Source organism: Hypanus sabinus, chromosome X2 (genome assembly GCF_030144855.1).
Source record: "Hypanus sabinus isolate sHypSab1 chromosome X2, sHypSab1.hap1, whole genome shotgun sequence".
NCBI classification, from domain to species: domain Eukaryota; kingdom Metazoa; phylum Chordata; class Chondrichthyes; order Myliobatiformes; family Dasyatidae; genus Hypanus; species Hypanus sabinus.
Genome location: NC_082739.1, coordinates 37301201 through 37322199, shown reverse-complemented (window position 1 = coordinate 37322199; position 20999 = coordinate 37301201). Strand labels below are relative to the sequence as shown.

The 20999-nt window shown below is 43.3% G+C and overlaps 1 protein-coding gene across 3 annotated transcripts in view; it reads right to left on the bottom strand.

Moving 5' to 3' along the window:
* Positions 1-20999, bottom strand: part of pknox2 (pbx/knotted 1 homeobox 2) — a 489281-nt gene that overhangs the window by 232702 nt on the left and 235580 nt on the right. For all 3 annotated transcript variants that reach the window (XM_059957270.1, XM_059957269.1, XM_059957271.1), the window contains one exon: positions 9488-9577. The gene's annotated coding sequence lies outside the window, so the exon portion shown is untranslated. The remainder of the gene's footprint in view (positions 1-9487; positions 9578-20999) is intronic.

The window sequence follows — 20999 nt, the reverse complement described above, 5'->3', positions numbered from 1 at the left end:
AAATAACTGAATAACTGAAAAACTGCAAACATGGTCCCACTTGTTATTAAGTTGTGCATATTTTCAAGAGGAGTCTTCAGACAACAATCTGGGACACGTCTTAGCTTATTTCCCAACAAAGATTCACACACAAATCAATCCATAATCTTAAAATATCCACTGATTCAATGTTATCACAATCTATTATCACTACATCAAGAAAAATGAGAGGAAAGAAAAGGCTTGGAGAGGAGTGAAAATGGTCAGGAATGAAGCAATGATGCTCATCAAGGACAGAGATCAGTAGAGCCAACACGTTAACTGTGGGAGAGTCATCTGTCAAGAGTAATCAGCCAACATAATACTGCACATAAATGCGCCATACTGGATTCTAGAAGACATAATAAGGCAAATCCTGTTTCCATCAGTTTAGACAGGATGATAACTTGAATGTACCAACTAGTACCTGCAGTATTTCAAGTTTATTTCCACTGGATTCATGTTCCACAGCGCTAAAACCAAAGTACCACTGAACTCAATGATTTACTGTTCTATGTTCCCACAGTGGATCTCATTAGAAATCAGCAAATGATGAATTTCAAATCATTTCTTTTTAGAAGTTGCACATTGGTTCTTAATGTTGTTTCATATACTACAGAGATTAACAAGAAACTTTTATCTTAGCTTTTGTTTCATGTAATTCTATAATAAGGGTCCAAATATAGCATATTGCTCAAGGTTAACTAATAGTGCACGTGGAGTGCCAAATGGCACACACACAAATTCATCCTAGCCAGACAAAGGTTGGGGAGGGGTGTGTGGGTGTGTGTGTGCTTTTTTATGCGCGCATACATGCATGCAAAAATGTTTTCATTGAGCTGTGTTGGAATTTACAGTCTCCCGCAGTTTGGAGCAAACTGTCAGACTGCATGCAGCTTTGTAAATAATGCTCGTTTCCTCTGAGCTGCAGCCGGGAATAGACAGCACTTTAGCAAAGTACAATCGAAGATCGGGTCACTGTGCCACGAGACACTGCTGTCTGGAGGAGTGTGAAAATTAGAGGGGAGGTGTGGTGTAAAATCAGTCTCAGCAATAGCAGGCATTTTTAAGTAATATTTATTCTAGTTAAGATTCCTTAAGGAACCAATCAGGAAAATGAAGCTCATTACTAGATACACCTGCCCAAACTAACCATGCATTGGGGGCCACGTGGACAACTTGCTTCCTTATTTACATTTTCAGAAAGATTGATGCCCTTTCCTTGCTTAAGCACATCATGCTGGGCCTTTATTGGCCTTTACCAATATGGTGAGACCCACACCCATCTTGTAATGAGCATGTACCCCTTGCTGTTATACTGGAGGCTCAGGAGACAATATTCGGCTCACAATGAAAGGAGTCGGACTGGTTTAATGCTTAGGCCATTATACTGTATAACTGCAAAGCACTATTGTGGCTTTGCTGAGATGAGGTTGCAAAGTGAAGATAGAAGGAATGCATAATACTTTTAACAAGCCTGTATATTCGTCCTTTAACTAAAGTGATATTAATGTGGCACCCTATGCATCTCTCAAAAATCTCATCAAGCATACTGTAGACGATGAATGATAGCTACTTGTGCACAGTCAGATCCTATAAACTTGAATGAGACAAATGATCTGAAAAGTCACTGTTAAAAAAAAGTTAATGTTTATTTTATTTAACTCATTTTTCCTCCCACTTCCCCAGCTCCACTTGCCAATTATTTTTATGATGCAGTAATCATTGCATAGAGTGAACAGATCTTTCGGCAGGACAAGAGCCCTGCTCTTTTCTCGCTGCTGCCATCAGGTAGAAGGTTCAGGTACCTTAGGACTTACACCACCATGTTCAAGAACAGTTACTACCCCTCAACCATCAGACTCTTAAACAAAAGGGGATAGCTACACTCAGTTATATTTTTATTTTATGCTCATTATTTATTTACATCCACATTTGCACAGTTTGTCCATTGATGCTGTTTACAGTTACTGTTCTATAGATTTGCTAAGTATGCCTGCAGGAAAAGAATCTCAGGGTTGTATGTGGTGACATGTATGTAGTCTGATAAAAAAAAATTACTTTGAACTTTGAATGACTGCTGGTGAATGATGAAACAGGATGAACCAGCTTCAATGTTAAATGTTCTGCATGCAAATCCATTTAAACAGACCCAAAAAGTAAAAGTAATCAAAAGATTAAGTGCAATCTCTTGTTCGGTTGGACAAAAAGTGCATTATTAAAAATGGTTTATTTCATTGTGGGTTGAATGCTTCTCTCCCTCCTGAAGAAACTTTACGATCAGAGTTAAGGACAAAAGTTAGTAAATAGGTAAATGATAAAACAGACATACAAAGAAGGGCATCACTATAATCACTAATCAAATGATCTTCTTCATGATACGCCTGTCAATTAGCTGTGAGCTACAGCCTCCAAACCCCAAATTCTTTGGCAGAACCGTCAAGCAGTTTAATCCATGAATTCGATCACACCTTTTATTTCCAAATTATCCTTGAGAAAAAATAATTTTTATTCCTCCAGAGAGAAACATGAGGGTGGAGTTGGGAAACAAAAAGTAATTTCTAGTGTATGCCATGTTCAATTTCTAGAGTGATGTGACACAATTATTTCTGCGCCATGCCTCTTCACTCTAGAAATTTAACTGGCCCTTGCACCCTTAATTCAATCATTGACCCAGGGGTGTTTGGGATGACATAATTCCACATGCAACATCCCTTCAGAGCATTATGAAAGAGCTCCAGCCATTTCCAGGGCAAATATGTCTTTCCAAAGCAATGTTGACCCAGGACCATTGCCATGCTTTGGACCCCAATACAGACTCAAATCATCAATCCTGTTCACATTTGATGCCCCTGATCCACACTCTGACTCTCTGAGCCTTCAATTCATCCAAGCCTTTCAACAATACACCTGCCACTTGTACTATTGATGTATAACCCCAACAATCCTTCGTCATAACCTTGGGCATTCTCCTCTACCTCCAGTTTTCCAAGTTGCCAACTTTCAGTATGTTAAGGTACGGATCAGCAACTGGTCCAAGCCTAAGAAATTTCCCAACACCATCCCTTGAACACAGCGCAGTCCTGCCACCAACGACATCATTTCCGTGCCAGTTCCCTGTTGTGATTCTGGGACACCCTCTCTGAAACATTATCAATCCTTGCTCACAGATCTTGGTGTTCCACCTTGATCCTGTCGCACTGAAAGAAGCGAGGCTTAGCACTTAGCCAAACATAGATAATGTCTTGAATGGACGGCTGTCACATGAAGCTATGAATTGGTCATATGTGCACCTTCAAAGAGACTTGCAGCTTCCAAGCTTCAATACCTTCAATAACTGAAGGACTGTGGATTCATCACTCACACCTCCTACAAGCACCAACCCTCGCACCCACTGCAAGTCAGACAGCGTTTGTAGAGAGAGAAACAGAGTTAACTTTCTGGGCAGGAGACACTTCATCAGAACTGGGAAAGAGAAAACAACTTAGACTTATGTTGCAAAGAAGATGAAGGAAAGACAATTAGGACAAAGGGTAGAATCAGATCTGGTAGAATTTGGTAGAGCAAGGACAGGATTGCCAAGGAGATAAGCTGTGGAGGTCATGCAGTCAATAGATTAACACAAACTAGAAAGAGAAAAGAAGTATGAATAAAGGGCATGAAAGGGGGCAGTTGGGGAATGAGAACAGAACAAAGAATAGTTAAGTCTGAGGAATATAGGGTGTCAGACTGCCCAGCATACAAGAAAACTGAGCATCTAATGTTGAATGAGTCCCTCAAAGGATGACTTAAAAGTAGAAGTGAACAATTCTGATACGGGCAAAGAAAGCAAGTTACGTTAGTCTGATACTAAGTATGTAAAACTGCAACAAGCCCAGGCAGAACAAGAGGAACTGTTCTTCAGGCTTAGTTAAAGCCTCATTATAATAGAGCAAGAGGTTGTGATCAGAGTGGGAAAGGAGAATTAAAGTGGAAGTCAAGAGGGAGCTTAAAGTCAAAGTTAAGCACATTGCCATATGCACAATACAAGTGCAATGCAGCAGCGTTGCTGGCACAGAACATAGAACAAGGCAGCACAGTTCAACCTACTCAAGAGGCATGGGAGTCTAGGAAGCTTGGCCGTGTGGATTCAGAATTGACTTGCCCATAGAAGGCCGAGGGTTGTAGTAGATGGAATATACTCTGTCTGGAGGTTAGAACAGAGCCCTGCAGAACACCACTCATCACCGAGCTCCAGGCAGAATATGTTCCATCAACCATGCCTTCCGACTTTCTGAATGAGCTTACCATGGGAATCTTATCAAATGCCTTACTAAAATCCATACACACTACATCGACAGCTCTACTTTCAATGTGCTTTGTCACATCCTCAGTGAATTCAATCAGGCTCGTGAGGGATGACATGCCCCTCACAAAGCCATGCTATGCTTCTCCAAATGTTCGTAAATCCTGACCCTAAGAATCTTTTCCAATAATTTGCCCACGACTGAAGCAAGACTCACTGGTCTATAATTCCCAGGTTTACTCCTCTCCCTCTCTTGAACAAAGGAATAACACTTGTCACCCTCCAGTCATCTGGTACTATGTTGGCCAGTGTGGATGCAAAGTCATCACCAAAGGTGCAACAATCTCTCAATCTCCATCCCTCACTTTCTGTAATAACCTGGGGTATATCTCATCAGGCCCTGGGAACATATTCATCAGAATGTTTTTTAAAATTTTCCAGCACATCCTTTCTTAACGTCAACATACTCTACCATATCAGCCCAGTTTACGCTGTCCCCACAAATATCAATGTCCCTCTCAATTGTGAATACTGAAATAAGGTATTCATTAAGGGCTTCCTCCAACACTTTCTCTTCTACCCCTGATCAGTCTTACCCTCACTCTAGTCATCCTACTGTTCTTCACATACATGTATAATGCCTGGGGTTTTCCTTAATCGTACTTACCAAAGCCTTCTCATAGCCCCTTCTGGTTCTCCATTCTTAAGCTCCTTCGTGGCTACCTCATAACTCTCTGGAGTCCTGTTTGATATTACCTTCCTAAATCTGTGAAAATTTCTTTCTTCCTCTTGACTGAATGTCCCACATCCCTTGTTAACCATGGTTCTTTTCCCTGTCTCAGTGGGATAAGCTTATCCAGGACTCCATGCAAGTGGTCCCATGCAAATCCTCCACATTTCCATTTTGCATTTCTCTGAGTGCATCCAGTCCCAACTTATGTTCAAGTTCCTGCCTAATAGCAGCACAATTCCCCTCTTCCAATTACTTTCCCATACCATCTGCTCCTATCCCCCTCTAACACTATGGTAAAGTCAGAGAGTTGTGGTCACTGTCTTCGAAGTGCTCACCCACTGAGAAATCTAACACCTGACCTACTGTATTGCCTAGCACCAGATCAAGTGTGGCCTCTCTTCTGTATATTGTGCCAGGAATCCTTCCTAGACACTCCCAACACATTCTGTCCCAACCTTTTACATTAAGGAGATGCCAATCAATATTAGAGTCACCCATGACAACAACCCTGTTAGTTTAGCACTTTCCAAATTGCCTGCTGATCTGTTCCTTGGTGTCTCTGTTGTTATTGGGAGGTCAGTGGAATACTGCCGATAGAGTGATTGCTCCCTTCTTGATAACAACTTCCACCCACATTCACTCAATAGACAATCGCTCCATGACATCCTCCCTTTCTGCAATGATACTACCCTTGATTAGTAATGCAATTCCCCATCTCTTTTACCCCTCTCCCTGTCCCTTTTGAATCATCTAAACCTCAGAACATCCAACAGCCATTCTTACCCTTGTGACAGCCAAGCCAAGTTAATGGCCACGACATCGTACTGACCCATGCTCTACATTCATCACCCTTGTTCCTACATACTTCCACCCATTCCACTGACTATAATTCTGCTGTACCAACTGCCTATCCTTCCTCAGTGTCTCTACACACTGTGTCTACCTGTATACCAACTGGCCAAACTAGTTTAAACTGACCCAAACAGCTTTATCAAACCTGTCTACAAGGATATTGCTCCCTCTCAAGTTCAGGTGTAACCCATCCTTTCTGTGCAGGTCATATCTTCCGAGAAGAGATCCCAGTGATCTACAAATCTGAAACCTTGCCCTCTGCACCATTTCCTCAGCCACAGTGATAACATCATAACTACAATATTCACAAGAAAAACATAAAGTATACACAATTTTTACAAAAGATAAAACAATTAAAACAAAAGTCAAGTTAACTGTAATGCAAAGTGGTCAAAATGTTTTAATGTTATTATACTGAGGTGGTGATTAGGGTTGTACAGGGAGATTCAAGGGAATGCTTAAAGGGAAGTAACTGTTCCTGAATCTGCTTATATGGGACTTCAGGCTTCTGTACCTCCTCCCTGATGGTAGCCGCGAGAAGATGGCATGGCCTAGATGATGGGGACCTTTGATGTCACCTTCTTGAGACAGCCCCTGATGTGGATGCTATTAATGGTGGGGTTAGATGTACCCGTGATGTATTGGGCTGGGCCCACTACTCTCTGCAGCTTCTTAAATACATTAGGACGGATAAGTCCCCAGAGCCTGATGGAATATTCCCCAGGCTGCTGCACGAGGCGAGAGAAGAGATTGCTGAGCCTCTGGCTAGGATCTTTATGTCCTCGTTGTCCACGGGAATGGTACTGGAGGATTGGAGGGAGGCGAATGTTGTCCCCTTGTTCAAAAAAGGTAGTAGGGTTAGTCAGGGTAATTATAGACCAGTGAGCCTTACATCTGTGGTGGGAAAACTGTTGGAAAAGATTCTTAGAGATAGGATCTATGGGCATGTGGAGAATCATGGTCTGATCAGGGACAGTCAGCATCGCTTTGTGAAGGGCAGATCGTGCCTAACAAGCCTGATAGAGTTCTTTGAGGAGGTGACCAGGCATATAGATGAGGGTAGTGCAGTGGAAGTGATCTACATGGATTTTAGTAAGGCATTTGACAAGGTTCCACACTGTAGGCTTATTCAGAAGATCAGAAGGCATGGGATCCAGGGAAGTTTGGCCAGGTGGATTCAGAATTGGCTTGCCTGCAGAAGGCAGAGGGTCATGGTGGAGGGAGTACATTCAGATTGGAGGGTTGTGACTAGTGGTGTCCCACAAGGATCTGTTCTGGGATCTCTAGTTTTTGTGATTTTTATTAACGACCCGAATGTGGGGGTAGAAGGGTGGGTTGGCAAGTTTGCAGACGACACAAAGGTTGGTGGTGTTGTAGATAGTGTAGAGGATTGTCGAAGATTGCAGAGAGACATTGATAGGATGCAGAAGTGGGCTGAGAAGAGGCAGATGGAGTTCAACCCGGAGAAGTGTGAGGTGGTACACTTTGGAAGGACAAACTCCAAGGCAAGAGTACGAAATAAATGGCAGGATACTTGATAGTGTGGAGGAGCAGAGGGATCTGGGGGTACATGTCCACAGATCCCTGAAAGTTGCCTCACAGGTAGATAGGGTAGTTAAGAAAGCTTATGGGGTGTTAGCTTTCATAAGTCGAGGGATAGAGTTTAAGAGACGCGAAGTAATGATGCAGCTCTATAAAACTCTGGTTAGGCCACACTTGGAGTACTGTGTCCAGTTCTGGTCACCTCACTAAAGGAAGGATGTGGAAGCATTGGAAAGGGTACAGAGGAGATTTACCAGGATGTTGTCCGGCTTAGAGAGTATGCATTATGATCAGAGATTAAGGAAGCTAGGGCTTTACTCTTTGGAGAGAAGGAGGATGAGAGGAGACATGACAGAGTTGTACAAGATATTAAGAGGAATAGACAGAGTGGACAGCCAGCGCCTCTTCTCCAGGGTACCACTGCTCAGTACAAGAGGACATGGCTTTCAGGTAAGGGGAAGGAAGTTCAAGGGGGATATTAGAGGAAGGGTTTTCACTCAGAGAGTGGTTGGTGCGTGGAATGCACTGCCTGAGTCAGTGGTGGAGGCAGATACACTCGTGAAGTTTAAGAGACTACTAGACAGGTATATGGAGGAATTTAAGGTCGGGGTTTATATGGGAGGCAGGGTTTGAGGGTCGGCACAACATTGTGGACCAATGGGCCTGTAATGTGCTGTACTGTTCTATGTTCTTACATTCCTGTGCACCTGAAATGCTACGCCAGACCATAATACAGCCACCCCACATGTACTGTGCAAAGTAGTCAACCAGTCTGCACTTGGTTTGTCCATTATAGGCATGTACAGTCGGCCCTCCTTATCCGCGAGCGATCGGTTCTGGGACCCCTCACGGATACCAAAAAAACATGGATGCTCAAGTCCCTTATTTAACCTGTCTCAGTACGGTGGACATTAGGGTCGGGTGACCGAGCTCTGAATCCGCAGTGTTTCTGTTCACGAAAATAATCATGATCATAATTGAAAATAAAATGGAAATAATAAAGCGATCGGAAAGAGGTAAAACGCCATTGGTCATTGGAAAAGCATTACGCTATAGTCGTTCAATGATTGGAAAAATTTTAAAGAATAAAGTGAGAAAGGCCCAGCCCCGATGAAAGCTACAATTATTACTAAGCAACACAGTGGTTTAATTACTGAGTTTTGGGTTTTTGATCCTCCACATCAACCCGGCACGGTGGAGAGCGCACTCGATAGCAGTCTGTCACTGGATTGAACTCAGGAACCGAGCCCGGCGCTGAAACATACGTTCTTAAGTGTCTTATGTGCATAGAAAGGTAAAATATATACTATATACTAAGACAAACATTTGACTCATTGACGCTAAATAATACCGGATGTACCTGTTCCAACTTACTCAGTAAGAGAACTTACAATTTTTTTCAATCCCAATCCACGATAACCCATGCACATCCTCCCGTATACTTTAAATTATCCCTCGATTACTTATAATACCTAATACATTGTAAATGCTATGTAAAGTACTTGTTATACTGCATTGTTTAGGGAATAATGACAAGAAAAAAAATCTGTACATGCTTGAGCAACAAGTGCTAGAAGAGCACTTCCGGGTTTTCGCGATTCGTGGTTGGTTGAATTCGCGCGTGTGTAATTCGCGGATAAGGAGGGCCAACTGTACTCACCCTTGGTCCCAAACTCTAGATAAGCACAATTGTTAGTGCATTTGGGGTGGGTGGCTATCTGTAGCACTCCTCTATCAAACCCATTTGGTGTGCTAAAATTTCAAGTTTTACACATCTGGCATTTCTCATCCCCGTTGCAGGTGGCTGCCCATGTAGTAAGTCAATACAACCTACAAAGCCAGCACAGCCAAGCATGCACAACAGCATTTCCCCATCACCATAACCGTTGGGCTAACATCAATCTTTCCACAATCTTACCCAAAGCAACTCAGTTAAGGCTTCAAATCTACCTTTGTGCCTTAATTCATTGTTCTTATTGGATTTTGACTTCTGCTTATAGGGAAGGGAAGATGTAGAGGGGAAAGGGTAGGGGGTTACAGTGAAATCTTTCACATACCGAAGGTTGGCAGCCCAGTATCTCCAGATCCCTTTGAAGTTCCAGACTGGTAATTAAGATGCAATTCTCAGCTTCACGCAACTGCAGACTCTGTAAAACACAACACAAAGTGCAAGTTACGTACTCTACCTTTCTGTCACTATGTATTATTACAGTCTCCTCTTTCCTCGTCATAACATCTCCTTAAGTGGTTGAGTATCAACAGCATTATGTCTGACATTATTCCCAGGAAGTGCCTTGGAAAAATTTTACAAAAATTAAAGAAGCTGTACAACTGCAAATTAATTTCTTCTGTGCACCTCAGGAGTACCAACTATCCATGGAACATTATTAGTACAGAGGATTGCATGATCGATGATTTAACATCACAGTGACTGAATTACACACTCCATAATAACCATATGGAAGAACTTTACCACAGATACATAAACACAATAGTCTAGAAAGAAAATGAATATGAGCCTCCATTGGTCTGAGGGAAATAAAAATACACAGACAAAAGGTTGGTTCTTCTGGTTGGAAAGAGGACTGAAGACCATGGTTTAAAAGTCCTTCAGTTAATTACTCTTGATTTTGCTCTACGTTCGTACAATTTTAAAGCACAAAAGAAAGCTGTTTGGACATGGCACCTGTATTGCCTGAAAGAGCAATCACACAGCCCCATTCTCCACATAACCTTTTAACTAATGCCAACTCTTTCAGCTATAATTCTGATCTGGCAACATTTCCTCTTTTTCTTTCAGCCACCCCCATCCTGGCTCCTTCCCCTTCCAGGTTTTTGCTCCAGTCTGCAAACACTACCTAGAAATTAACTGTAAGGTTGTAGCCATGGAGACTGACCTTGCAACTAAGCTTGCAAGATTTGTTTAAAATAGATGTGCTGACATTTGATGGAATTAAATAGCAAAAACTGCCCTTCAACATGTTGATACTTAAAGTAGAGATTTGCAAAAAATCAAAAGGAAGCACCTGAATCAGATTATGGATGGTAATACTGTTGAATGGAATTAATAAATTGATTCAAGTTTCAAAGACCACTTCAGCCCATCTCAACTCATTCCCCAGATACACTAATTGTCTCGTTATGTAAAGCTGCATTTATAATTGCCAGTTCAGCCTCCACAATGCCATTTGGCAGATTATTACAAATATTACTTACAATTTAATTAAGACATTCATCGGGATATCTATTCTAATTACCATGTGCCAGCACAGCCAAGGTACCAGCTTTGGGCATAATCATAGAACTGCCACAACATAAGACTGATATGCATCTTCTTGTGCCTATGCCAGTTTGCCATAGGGCAATCAAATCATTCCCAATCCTTCACACTCTCTCTTTCTGGCCTACATGCCATTTTCCTTTGAGCCTATCCAACTTTCTTTTGAAAACCCAAATTTGAATCTATCTCCATCCACCTCTACGGAGATTCAGAATATAACCCATTCTCTAATTTTCCTATTGCGCTGATCTTATTATTTTTAATCTGTCTGTTAACACACATGATTTATCTCTCTAGACCGAGCACAACGTCGTGCACCTCTATCCAATGTCCCCTCAGCCTTCTTTGTTCCAAGATTCCCCAATTTAATTTTGTAAGTAAAATCAGTCATTCCTGAAAGCATTCTAATCCATTTCTCCTGCAGTGTGTCTAGAACTTTCAAACCCTGCTATAGCATGGTGAGCAAAACATAGACAGTGTAGTCTAGACAGTACTTCACAAAGGTTCAATGTAAACTCTCTGGTTTTTTATACCACGACCCTATGTATGAACCCAATGCATCCTGTGTGGTTTACTAATTACTCTCCAAACACATCCTACAACTTTCAAAGATTTATGCACATATACACCAAGGTCTCGCTGCTCCAGCACATATTACAAATGTGCTATTTAGTGCAATTTTTTGCTCCTCACTCTTTCTGGCAAAATGTATCATTTAAAATCTCTAAAGCAAAGTTTCCTTGAGGACAAATACATGGAGCAATTGAAATCGACAGAGTGGGGTTGGTGAGTGAGAAAAATAGTATTTAAGCGTATTGAATTGGATGGCATTAGGATGAGATGAAATGAGATAGTATAATGGTTACATTAGTGAAACCAGTGATCTGAATGATCCACATCAATCTTAGATTTATTTCTCTCCATTGACTTGGTTTGTAAACAAGTGGCTGAAACTGATAAAATGCTTCGAGGAGATAAACCATAAAGATTGATGAAGGAACTGCAGTCTGCATTGATTCACACGAGGTTTTTGGTCCACATTCTGTATAAAAGTTGGTTAACAAGGGGTGAGAGGCTTGGACTAATAATCCAGACAATGAGAGATCAAGTTCACCAAATGAGTTTCAGAATATGAATTCAGTTTCAAAATCTTTCAGATTGGGAGTAATTTGATTACAAAGAGACAGCGAGGGTCAAGTGGCACCCTCATATGCCTTTTTAATTCAAAGGTTCTCCCTACCATATTTATCTACCATTTCAACATATGCAAAATGCTGGAGGAACTCAGCAGGTCAGGCAGCATCTATGGAAAGGAATTCAAAGTCAACATTTCAGGCTGAAATCCTTCTTCAGGACTGGAAAAGAAGGAAGAACCAGGTCTGGAAAGGAAGGGGGAAAATTAGGACTGGAAAGGAAGAGGGAAGAAGGGTTTGCCTGCCATCCTATTAGGTTACCCATGTCCTCTTGCAGTCGGTCTTTATCCTCCACACAGTGTTTCATACCTCCAAGCTTAGAGTCTTTCTATCCCCATATCCAAATTTAGAATATACCAAATATCAAGGAAATGTTCCAGCAACAATCCCTACTAATCAGCATACGTTTTAATTCAGTCACCTCAAGTCTGAAAAATAACTATTTACTATGACTCTTCTCTGCCTTAAGCCAATTTTTTGTGTGTATATTCTTTTACCTGAGCTGCACTGCCTCAGTTTTATTAACCAGCTTTGACTTAGGTCTTGACTAAAAATCTTCTGAAAATCCATACAGACTGCATTCCCTTCATCAGTCTTTCATTTTACCTCATCAAAACACTTTTTTTTTAAATCAGAGTCAGCCATTGATTCACATCCTAAGGCTATGGAAAAAATAAATGTCAAGATTCAGACATATCATTCAGATGGAATATATCTTCAAGAGCACAAATTATAGCTCAACGAAAAGCCCTGGATAATATGAACAAATTTAAATGTATAAACCCAGGGTGTTTTAAAACTACCATTAGCTGCATTATCAGGGGTTACATGCTACAATTGGTATTGTAGCAATTGACAATGGAAAAGCACTAGACAATTCAGATCACCAAACGTGACTTCTGCAAACTTCAGCTATGTGTGAATAAACTCTTCTCAGGCTTCCAGTCGGGTACGGATATCGATTATAACTGATATTTCAATTTCAAACTCTGCCAAATTCGTTAGGGATGATGCCTGGGCATGTCTAGTCTTGTGGTATTTTTACCCCCATAGTCTGTCCCTCCATATTGGTAAGTCCGCATCTAATCAAAGTGGGAGAGCAGACACCTGATTGGATGAGAACTAACCAACCAGGAGGGACAGACTACGGGGGTATAAATACCTCCGGACTAGACAAACCCAGGCATCATCCCCGATGAAGATGGCAGTTTGTCATCGAAACATCGGTTATAATTGATATTTTTACCTGGCTGGAAGCCCAAGAAGAGTTTATTCGTCATATATGCTGGGAAAGCACCAGATCCTTTTTTCAGCCATGTAATTATTTGGAAATGGCAAATCAAACAAACAAGATGATTACATTAAAAAAAGTATTACACTACCAATGCCAAATGACTCAGGCATTGTGGAATTACCTTTGGGGACAACAAACACTAGCAATGGTTAATCTTCACATCCTGTGTTACATTGAAAAAGATGGCAGAACATTGACAGCTAGATATGAATATGCAGCAAGCATTCAATCTTGGGTTCATGCGATATTCACTACACACTGTTCTGAAATGACATGTGCCCATCATTTTTTTTAAATATAACCAGGATATGGAGTCAGCATTTGCTGCCTTTCTCTGATTGCCCGCAAGAAGGTGGGAGCAAGCTGCATTCTTGAACTTCTTCAGTGCATTTGGTGAATGTCGAGTTGTTAGCAGGATTCCAGGATGGAAACTCAGCCATGACAAAGGGCAATAATACATTTCCAAATCAAGATGGTACATCACTAAGAGGAAGGTTTGTGGGTGGCAGCTTTTCCATTCTCCCACTGACCAATCTTTTTTTAAGGATTACAGTCAGAGATTAGACAGAAAAAACGATGCAGTAGATCTCAGTGCAATTGTGGTGTGATATTATTAGGAAAGGTGTTTAGGGTGGAGCTTGGAATAGCAATCAGGTGTCGGTTTCACCTTGGATGATGTAAAGCTTATATGACTCTAGCCAGTACAGCATTTTAAGCATTATAACCATTAACATTCTGACCCATGTGTTATTCTAAATATATTGAAATCATGGTTGTTATGACAAAATTGTATTACATTAGAAGCAAACGAACAAATTAACTAATGCAGCAGAAAAACAGCACATTCCTACGCAGTTACAGTCAATTATCAGTACAATTTGAAACTAGCCACAAACTTCAGCATGAATACCACATGACAAGTCCAATTGCATCTTATCAAAGGACTGAAATGAATGATATTTACACTTCTGTCTAATTAAATAAAACACAAGGGCATTCATTTGAGGCAAACAACTGCAACTTGTCACTAAAACAATAATGGAATTCAGTCATCCCTCTCCTGAAACTGGCAGCAATTATGTTTAATAAATCTGATTATGGACTGAGAAAGATTATTAACTTGGGGTCTTCACAATGATGTCTGTGTATACATGAACACGGTTCATATTCATACTGTGAAAACTTCTTCACATAGGTAAAAAAAAGACCAGCAAAGGTTAATGTGGGTCCCATACTGGATGAGGCAGGGAAAATTATCACTCAATAAAAAAACAGCAGAGGGGAAAAATACAAAATTTGTATGTTTTCACTGAACGAGACATGGAAAACTTCTGGAACCTGATTAGAAATACTGGTCTACACCAAAAGAGGAACACAAAGATATTTGCATCGGTAAAAACTAGTATTGGAGAAATTAATCAGCAGGAAGATAGAAAATAGACAAAACTTGATTACTTGCATTCTAAGGTTTAAATACAGGTGTAAATACAGTGGCTGTCATCGTCCAAATTTACACAGATTTTGGAAGAGATGGTACAAATGGTGGACCAACTACTTGAGAAGGGAGGAAGAGAGGAAACCCAAAACCTATATACTTAGCCCGACAATCAATAGCAAAGAAACTGTTATAATCTATCCTTAAGGCATTAGAAACAGGACTCCGAGATACTAATAACAGAATTGGGCAGAGTCATCATGGATTTATGAAAGGAAAAACATGTTTAACAAAACTACAAAGGTTATTTTTGAGGTTGGAACTTGTAGACTAGATCAAAGTCAACTAGTTGATGAACTGGATTTAGATATCCTGAAGGACTTGCAACAAAGTGCTGCAGAAGAGATGATGGAGAATAATTAGTTTGCAGGTGATGGGGATAATATACTGGTGTGGACTGTGAAGAGGTTAATGGTCAGAAATTATATTGTAGAGTTAAATGAACCATTTTGGGTGGAAAGGCTCTGATTAGTTATGCATTACAGCTTTTAGGATGCTCAGATACTCACAATCAGGGTGCGGATGATAGGCGACATGACGGTCTGTGAGGAAGGCACAGAAAGACCTCAGGTGATACAGACTGGTGAAAGGTAAACTCAGATGGAACATAATATGGAAAAGTGTGATGCTATTTACTTTGGTGGGAAAAAAAAGAGGAAGGCAAATGAGTTTTTAAATGATTGGAAATAGATAGGGGATAGGATCATACAGCACAAAAATAGGCCCTTTCCGCCCACCTCATGCATGCTGAACACAATCTATCTCTGCTAATCAGATTTGCCTGCATGGGGCCCATATCTCCCTATACCTTTCCTACTCACATACCTATTCAAATTCCCTTTAAATATTGTACCTTTTTCTGCCTCTAACATTCCTCTGGCAGCTCCTTCCGAACAGTCACCACCCTCTGTGTGGAAAAACTTACCCCTCAGATTCTCCTCTCTCAGCCTATTTCTATACTCCACTGCCCTGGGAAAAAGGCTCTAATCATCAATTCTACCTGTGCCTTTTGTACAGCTCCAAAATGGCATCCTAACTCTTAGTCTCAATACCTCGACCTATGAAGTCAAGCATAAAAATGTCCTTTTCACTACCCTACCCACCTGTGTTGCTACTTTCAGCAAACTATGGGTTGCACCTTTATGACCTTCTGTATGTCAACACTCCCAAGGTCCCTGCCATTTACTCTCCATGCCATACCAGAATTTGACTACCTGAAGTGCATTTCTTCATACTTGAATGGATTATATTTCATCTGCACTATTCGGCCTAAGTTTACATCTGATCTATGTCCCTCCATATCCTTACACAACTTTCTTCACTATCTATGACTCACCAATTTCATATTGTCTACAAATTTACTAATGAGACCACCTACATTTTCATCCACGTCTATACATGTTACACCTAACAAAATTCCCAACATTGATCCCTGCAGTGCAGCACTTGTTACAGGTTCCAACCAGTAAACATACATCCAGCACTATCCTCTGCCTCCTATCACCAAGCCAATCTTAGAACCAGTTTGCCATTGTGCATTGAGTGCCTTGACTGTGACTGTCTGGACCAGTCCGCCATGTGCCATGGTCAAAAGCCTTAATGAAGTCTACGGAAAGCTCTCTGCCTTCATGTTGGCTTTATAGGGAGACTTTGGACAAGAATCTCAAAGAAGCAGATAAAGAAAGCAATTAGGAAGGTAGTTAAATGCAAGAGTACATGTCATTGATTACTGGGTTGGTAGATTGTCTCACCAAATATTCAAATGGGACTTCCAAGGGTAGATACTGGGACGATTCCCCTCACTGCCTCGACCAGAACCAGGGTTTAAAATCTCAAAAGAATAGGAATCTTCACTCAGAAGCCTAGTCAATCTTAGAATTCTCCAACCAGGAAGGTTGGAGAGGTTCACAGACCAAAACACTTTTGGATCAGGGGATTTGGTTAGTGTAGGACCGTGCAACTAAGGTAGAAGTTCACCAAAAAACCTAGCGAATGATGAAGCAGGAATGAGGTGAATAAATGGTTTTACCATACTTCTGTTTCTTACATTCTTATATCCTTATGGTCAGGTATAATTAAGTATATTTCAAATTACATCTGGAGCAGCCACCTGCTGCAGCTGGGAAATGAGCGGGAAATGTCAATGATTCAAAGCAAATGTTAAGAATTAGACATGAGTATAATAATTGGAGCCTGCCCAAAGTGAACCAGATGTAGAATAAGCAATTTGTGTACACATGAATGCAAATCTGAATACGTTAGCCAAAGTCTTTTTGTTTCAAGTTATTTTGAGATATTGTAAACATGGATTTAGCTGATGAAAGTCGACATGCTTGTGGGAGGTTTGGGTGTGTTTGAATGACTCCACTAAATGAGAATACTAGAAATAACAGGGGTAGTCCTTCATTCCATCTAATAGAATGGTTGAGCTTTTGCCCCAGTGCTGCTTTCCTGTACCAGCTCCGTATCCCTCGATCGCAAAAATAACCAAAGATCTACTCAGCTCTGTTTTCCTCTTAGGTCAGGGGTTCCCAACCTGGGGGCACAGACCCCTTGCTTAGTGGCATTGGTCCATGGCATAAAAAAAGGTTGGGAACCCCTGTCTTAGGTAGTAAATTCCAAGATTCCAAGATTCACTGCTTCCCGAGATGAAGACATTTTCTTATTATTTCTCTCCTGAATAGCCAATCCCTCACCTTGACAATGGTTGAGACACAACTGGAAACTTCACCCCTGCATCTACCCTGTCAAAACATAAGAGCTATTTCTTGTTCTTATAAAATTAGTACATATTCCCCTAAACCCTTGAAAGCAAAGACCTTGTTAAATTCATCTGTCTGCATTGTGCAAATGCCTAATCCCAGGAATCAAAGTGTCCTGTGATGAGGTTAGGGTTACATAGGGGTTGTCAGGGAATGCTGAGGTGGCACAGCTCAAAGGGTAAGATGGGCCAATACTGTGCTGTATCTCCAAATAAACAAATACACCTGATTAATCTCTCTATACCCTTTCCCTATGCCTGTACATAAATTTTAGGTACTCCCTCACCAGGGCCCTATAAAATTTCCAGAAAGACATTTTTACTCTCGTACTGAATTGCATTGACATGCTGCTTGTCACTTTAATTACTTGACCTACTCATGTTTTAACTTCTCGTGGTTTGTTTCCAAGATTCTCTGAACACCCAAACACTTCAACTTCAAGTTTTAGCCAGCTTACCATAAAATATAAAGGTAAGCTAGCCAATAATATAAAAGAGGATACCAAAAGATTTTTCAGATATATAAAGATAAAAGAGAGTTGAGAGTAAATAGTGAACCACTGAAAAATGGCACCTGAGAAGTAGTAATGGGGGACAAAGAAATGGCTTGTAGCGATGTACTACATACAGAGCTAGAGACAACACGCAGTCGGTAAGCCGTTTCGAGTCTAGTTTATTCAAGCTTCGCAGCGCTGGCATGTAATCCCAAGCGCCCGCCCTCTCCGGGCGGAAATGACATCAGAGGTGCATTACCAAAGTCTCCCCCTGCGCACTGGCTATTTTTGAGCTGGTTCGCCTGCGCAGAAAGTGGGTCGCCACATAACCCCACCCCCCCCAGAACCAGCAATACACCCCCCAATGTCCACAGTCTGGATCAGCCTCTGTTTGGCTGTCTGCCTCTGTGCCGCGGTGTCTGAACCTCGACCGGCAGCGCCAAGTCAACATGGGCTGGTTTGAGTCGGTCCACCGTGGAAACCTCCTCTTTCCCCCCAATGTCCAGAACGTACGTGGACCCGTTGTTGTTGATCACCTTGAATGGCCCCTCGTACGGCCACTGCAGCGGTGCCCGGTGTCCGCCCCCTCGTACAAACACAAACTTACAGTCCTGCGGGTCTTTGGGTAAATGGGTCGGGGTCCGTCCGTGCTGTGAAGTCGGCACGGGGGCCCGGTTGCCGAGCCTTTCGCGTAGTCTGTCCAGGATTGCTGTGGGTTCTTCCTCTTGCCCCCTTGGGGCTGGTATGAACTCTCCTGGGATGGCCAGGGGTGCGCCATACACCGACTCGGCCGACGAGGTGTGCAAATCCTCTTTGGGCGCTGTGCGAATTCCAAGCAGGACACGGAATCTCGTCCACCCAGTTAGGTCCTCTCAGGCGGGCCATGAGAGCCGACTTCAAGTGACGGTGGAAGCGTTCCACTAGTCCATTCGACTGTGGGTGGTAGGCAGTTGTGTGGTGTAGCTGCATTCCCAACAGACTGGAGGTGAACTGGGCGCCTCTGTCGGAGGTAATGTGGGCCGGTACCCTGAAACGTGCTACCCAGGTTGCAATCAGTGCTCGGGCGCAGGAATCAGCAGATGTGTCCACCTCGTGAACCAGTCTACCATAGTTAGGAGGTACTGCACTCCTCGGGACTGGTAGGGGGCCCACGATATCCACATGAATGTGGTCGAACCTCCAGTGGGTGGGTTTGAACTGCTGCGGCGGGGCTTTAGTGTGCCGCTGCACCTTGGCTGTTTGGCACTGCGCGCACATTCTGGCCCATTCACTGACCTGCTTGCGAAGTCCGTGCCACGCGAACTTGCTGGAGACTAGCCGGACAGTTGTCCTGATAGATGGGTGCGCCAAACTGTGTATGGAGTCGAAAACTCGCCGCCTCCAGGCTGCTGGAACAATGGGGCGAGGTTGGCTGATAGTCACATCACACAGGAGGGTCCTCTCACCTGGGCCTTCGAGAAAGTCCTGCAGCTGCAAACCCGAGACTGCGGTCCTGTAGCTGGGCATCTCGTCGTCTGCCTGCTGCCTCCGCCAGTGCTGCATAGTCCACCCCCAGGGACAGGGCCTGGACAGCTGGTCTGGAGAGTGCGTCCGCCACGACGTTGTCCTTTCCTGAGACATGCTGGATGTCCGTCGTGTACTCAGAGATGTAGGACAGATGTCGCTGCTGGCGAGCTGACCAGGGATCGGACACCTTCGTGAACGTGAAGGTCAATGGTTTGTGGTTTGTGAATGCGGTGAACGGCCTGCCTTCTAAGAAGTACCTGAAATGCCGGATTACCAGACACAGTGCCAACAGCTCCTGGTCGAAGGCACTGTACTTGAGTTCGGGTGGTCGTAGGTGCTTGCTGAAAAACGCCAGGGGTTGCCAGCGCCCCTCGATGAGCTGCTGCAGCACCCCACCGACTGCTGTGTCGGATGTGTCCACCGTGAGTGCGGTCAGAACGTCCGTTCTGGGGTGCACCAGCATCGCGGCATCTGCGAAGGCTTCCTTGGCTTTAACAAAAGTGGCCGCGGCCTCCTCATCCCAAGTAATGTCCTTGCCTTTACCTGACATCAGGGTGTACAAAGGGCGCATGATACGGGCTGCTGAGGGGAGGAAACGATGGTAGAAGTTCACCATACCAACGAACTCCTGCAGACCTTTGACCATGTTGGGCCGGGCAAAGTGGCGGATCGCATCTACCTTGGCGGGCAGAGGTGTTGCCCCATCTTTTGTAATCCTGTGGCCCAGGAAGTCAATGGTATCGAGACCGAACTGGCATTTGGCCAGGTTGACCGTGAGGCCGAAATCACTCAGGCGGGAGTAAAGCTGGCAGAGATGGGACAGATGCTCCTGACAACTACCGCTGGCTATAAGGATGTCGTCCAAATAGATAAATGCAAAGTCCAGCTCACGTCCCACCGCTTCCATTAGCCGCTGGAACGTCTGTGCAGCATTCTTCAGGCCGAACGGCATTCGGAGGAAATCGAAAAGGCCGAACGGGGTGATGAGTGCCGTTTTGGGGATGTCTTCAGGATGCACCGGGATTTGATGGCATCCCCGGACAAAGTCTACCTTGGAAAAGATTCTTGCTCCGTGCAGGTTTGCTGCAAAGTCCTGCTTGTGCGGCACGGGGTAGCGGTCTGGAGTTGTAGCCTCGTTCAGTATGCAGTGGTCGCCGCATGGTCTCCAACCCCCGGCTGTTTTGGGCACCATGTGCAGGGGCGAGGCCCATGGGCTGTCGGACCTCCGTACGATCCCCAATTCCTCCATCCTCTTGAACTCCTCCTTCGTCAGGTGGAGCTTTTCCGGGGGGAGCCTTCATGTGCGGGCATTGAGGGGTGGTCCCTGGGTCAGGATGTGGTGCTGAACCCCGTGTCTGGGCATGGCTGCCGTGAACTGCGGTGCCAGAATCGATGGAAAGTCCGCCAGGATTATGGTGAATTCGTTGTTCGACAGCGTGATGGAGTCCAGGTGTGGGGCCGGCAACTTGGCTTTACCCAGGGAGAACGTCTGGAAAGTCTCGGCATGTACCAGTCTTTTCCCTTGCAAGTCGACCAGCAGGCTGTG